The following is a 4,951-nucleotide window of genomic DNA, read 5'->3' on the forward strand; positions in this document are numbered from 1 at the left end:
TAGGTGACAAAATCACTTTGCGATGATGGCCTTTTTTCTGTTGAAAAAGAAACTGGTACAAATTTGGCAGCCTTAGGGGAGCTGGAAACTCAGCTCCAGTTTATAGAGTTGGTGTATTCCTTAAAATACCTATAGAATTGATCCCTGTATAATTAGTGGAGACCACAAAGCTAAAAGTTTCATTGGTTACATTTCCTTAAAAAAAAAACAAAAAAACTCATTCTTTTTTTTTAAAGTTTGGATATGATTAGTTTATTATAAAAGATAAACATGGAAGTTATTCACATGGTGAAAGATTTCAGAACTTCAGTGGAATTGGCAGCTTCACGTGATGCCATTTCAATAGCGACATATTTCAGTTGACATGTGTCACAAGAATGTCACCATCTCTAAGAAATAATCCTTGTCATCTAGAACTACTTTGGTGCCTCCATATTCTGGGAGAAGAATTTTATCTCCAACTTTCATGCTAACTTGTTGAATCTCGCCATCCTTTCCTTTAGAGCCTGATCCAACAGCTATTACCATTGCCTGCAATACTTTTCCTTGTGATTTTTCTGGAAGAAAAATGCCTCCTTTGAGGTTCCTTAAAAAACTACACATAGAACTATCATATGATCCAGTCATCCCACTCCTGGGCATATACCCAAAGAAAACCATAATCCCAAAAGAAACTTGTACCATAATGTTTATTGCAGCACTATTTACAATAGCCAGGACATGGAAGCAACCTAAATGCCCATCAACAAATGAATGGATACAGAAGATGTGGCATATATACACAATGGGATATTACTCAGCTATAAAAAGGGATGAGATGGAGCTATATGTAATGAGGTGGATAGAACTACAATCTGTCATACGTAGTGAAGTAAGTCAGAAAGAGAAGGACAAATATTGTATGCTAACTCACATATACGGAATCTAAAAATGGTACAGATGAACTCAGTGACAAGAACAAGGATGCAGATACAGAGAATGGACTGGAGAACTCGAGGTATGGGAGGGGGCGGGGGGTGAAGGGGAAACTGAGACGAAGCTAGAGAGTAGCACAGACATATATATACTACCAACTGTAAAATAGTCAGTGGGAAGTTGTTGTATAACAAAGGGAGTCCAACTCGAGGATGGAAGATGCCTTAGAGGACTGGGGCAGGGAGGGTGGGGGGGACTCGATGCGGGGGAGTCAAGGAAGGGAGGGAATACGGGGATATGTGTATAAAAACAGATGATTGAACCTGGTGTACCCCAAAAAAAATTAAAAAAAAATGCATCCTTTGGTTACAGTTTTGGTGGCACTTCTCTCAACTAATGCTCGGTCAAAGAGGGGAAGAACTTTCTAAATGCCTGTCCTGCCATGGCTCTGGCTGCCACAGTTCTCTGTTCTCATGCTGCCACTGCACGGAGAGACCCGCTGGCCATATTCTGTTATTTTTTCTTTTTTAAAAGAAATTTATTGATATATAGTTGATTTACAATGTTGCATTAGTTACAGGTGTACAGCAAAATTGTTCAGTTATACATATACATATATATATATATATATATATATATATATATATATCCCTTTCCATTATAGGTTATTACAAGATCTTGAGTATAGTCCCCTATGCTATACAGTAGGTCCTTGTTGATTATCTATTTTGTATATATTAGTGTGTATATGTTAATCCCAAACTCCTAATTTATCCCTCCCCTCCACCTTACCGTTGGGCAACCATACTTTGTTTTCTATACCTGTGACTCGATACATGGAAACTATAGAGAGTCTTCCTGAAGGCTTTTTGAGTATTCATTTTTATTTGAAAATAGAATCTTAATATAGTACATCAATCCAATGGAAAATTCGAGTTGTAAAAGACATTATGAACTAACAGTGTTGAATTCTGGGTGCCCCCAGTAGGTGACTGATTGATCACAGAGCAACATTTTTGGCCATATATTGGCATCCTTAGCAAAAATAAGTTTTAACATGACTTTCCTCTCTCAGTTCTTGGCTGATTTTTGTTGTGGATAATAGCTATTCTTGGATGGGTCTTCTCTTATTTTTTTCACTATCTCTGAATTACCAGATTCCAAGTTCCTGAAGGAGTATAATTATTATAACTAATTGGATATCTGTAATGCATTCAAGAAGAAGTATTAATAAAGTTGTTACATTCTCAAGTTGCTCTTTAATATTATTATATTTTAAGCAAAAGTCATTTTTTTATTTTAAATGATTAATGCTGTAATTGGGTCCAGAAATTCATTTTTTAATAAACTGTTACATGCAGTGTTAAGAATTAATTTATCCTTAATTAGTTTTTACAGAAAAGTGTTACAGAATTTTGCAGAATACACATCTAGGTAATACTAGGCAATCCTTAAAAATCTTATGGAGGCCAACCCGCAAGGATTCCCTCAACATCTTTCTCCTTATTTGATATATAGATACTCTCATAGGTCTTTCTAGTGTTTTCTTAAATACTTTCAAGAGCAGTTGCCACTGTTAGAGTTATGAATAATATTTCCTTTTGAAGTTGCAAATTTATTGGTGTGTTGTTAACAACAGCAAATTTTATTGTCTCATAAGCATTTTTGTAGGGTTGAGGTAGATTGTTTAATGCTACAATAGAGCAATAGGATCTTTATAGTTCTTAGAGACCTTAGGAGTCCTATAGTAAAACCACTTTTTTAGAGATATTAACAGTAAGATTTTTTTCAAAGTCATAGCTAGTAAGAGTAATGGCTAATGACCTCAGGTCTGCTGAGTCAGGTCTCTGTTCATATTTCTTTTGGTAACACTATTGAACTGGTTCTCAGTCCCAACTGTACGTTAAAATTGCTGAAGCAACTTTTATTTTTTTACTTATTTTTTAGAACTTTTATTGAGATATAATTGACATACAATAAACTACATATGTTTAAAGTGTACAATTTGATATTTTTTTTTTTCGTATTAGTAATGTATATATGGCATGGAGCAACATATAGAAAGAAGTTATGCCTGTACCCAGTCTCAAACAATAGAAATGGAATCATAGGAATGTGACTTGGAATATGCATTCTTAAAAAAATCTCCCAATTGATTTTTATTACTCAGTGGTGATTGAGACCTATGTATTATAAACTTTTCACACCATGCTGTCCATTCAATACAAGACCAATGTGTCACCTGAGTGGTGATTTTATTTGATACATTTGATACATTTGAATCTACATAGGTAGATTGACTATCCACTAGATGAATGCATAATGAAAACATAGGGTATATTTACAATGGAATATTATTCAGCCATAAAAGAAGGAAATCCCACCTTTACTTACAATATGGATGGACCTTGAGGGCATCATGCTAAGTGAAATAAGTCAGCAGAGAAAGACAAATACTGCATGATCTCATTTATACACATGCCAAATCCAAAAAAACCTAACTCATAGAAACAGAGAATAGAATGGAGTTTACCAAGCTGAGATGTTGGTCAAAGGGTACAAACTTTCAGTACAAATTCTGGGGTTCTAATATACAGCATGGTACTGTAGTTAAAAATATTGTATATATATACTGAAAGTTTGCTAAAAAGGTAGAATATTAAATGTTCTCACTACACAAAAATGTTAGGTGAGGGAATTGTTAACTAAACTTATTGTGATAATTATTTTACAATACATACATGTATCATCACATTGTACACCTTAAACTTACATGATATCTCAATATATCTCAATAAAGCTGGGAAAAATGAATAGGTTAACCAATGCCACCACCAAAAATCTTAAATGAAAATGAATTTTCAGTGGTAAGGAAGTTGACAGGGGCATTAGTTTGCATACCACAGATAGCCAGGAGCACCACACACTGCTTTTGTGGAGTACTCTGTTTAATTAGCTTTGAGAGTAGAAGCATTGCAGCACGTGAATCTTTCAGGAGACAGGATGACTGGTTTCAGACTTGTCAATATGCAGCAAAAAAGTCATTTTAATGTTGGGGTCTGCTTGATTCCAGAGTATAGGACACACCAATTGCTTAGGCATTTGCTTTGAGAATGGTTTTGAAAAGGTGTTTGTTTGCTTGTTTGTTTTAAACAATGTCACTTCTCCTGTCACCAGAAGATGTTGCAGATGAGTAAAATTTCTAATGCAGGACTTTTATTGCTTCAGAACCTGTGATTTGACATCACCATCTTAAATCACTGAAGCATTTAATTGCAAGAACGAAGAGAAGGGGAGCAGAGAGGAACACAAAGGAAAAACCAACATAAATATTGCATCATGTTGAATCACAGCATTTCATAGCACACAGAATAAATCTGTTTTTCTATAAAGAAATCACTCCTCATCTCTACATTTCCAATGGATATTTTTCATTCTTAAGCATGGTTTTGTAATTCCAACCTCTAAGAATTTAGGCACTCTAAAATATAACATTCTGAAATCTTATTTCTTGGTATTTTATATTGCAAGCCGTCTTAAGAAAATGTCTCCATTTATTTTTTAATCCTCAAAAAGTTTAAATTAAGTATTAGTTTTGTAACTAGTAGTTTTGTAAACTATATAAATGAAAGAGCAATTTATGACTTAAAGGATTAAAAAAATTCTTTACAGTTTATTTGCATCCTGAAATTCCTCACTAAAACATCTAGAGATCATTTGAAATATTAGAATATGATTTCTGGATTTCAAAATTAGTGAAATTTTTTACTTCTGATAATTTTTTATATATTTGTCTCTTATGTCTTTAAGTAATATGTTATATTCAGAGAACATTTATTGACTATCTATTAGGTGTCAAAAATTATGTTACACTCTAGAAGGTAAGAGTATATTCCAAAGTTCCCCATCTAGTGGTAATAGTGGGCATATGTAAAAGGACATGCAATATAATATCAAGCATAATAAGTACTATTAATAGAAGTAGTAATAAATACCATGGAGTGGGAATGTCCTTTGAGGATAGTATATTTGATCC

The 4,951-nt window shown here is 33.8% G+C and overlaps 1 pseudogene; it reads right to left on the minus strand.

The window, feature by feature from the left end:
• Window positions 1–355: 355 nt before the first annotated feature.
• Window positions 356–1,359, minus strand: LOC130854574 (10 kDa heat shock protein, mitochondrial-like; annotated as a pseudogene).
• Between the last annotated feature and the right edge of the window lie 3,592 nt (window positions 1,360–4,951).

The sequence above is a fragment of the Hippopotamus amphibius genome, chromosome 5 (genome assembly GCF_030028045.1).
Source record: "Hippopotamus amphibius kiboko isolate mHipAmp2 chromosome 5, mHipAmp2.hap2, whole genome shotgun sequence".
Taxonomy (NCBI): Eukaryota; Metazoa; Chordata; class Mammalia; order Artiodactyla; family Hippopotamidae; genus Hippopotamus; species Hippopotamus amphibius.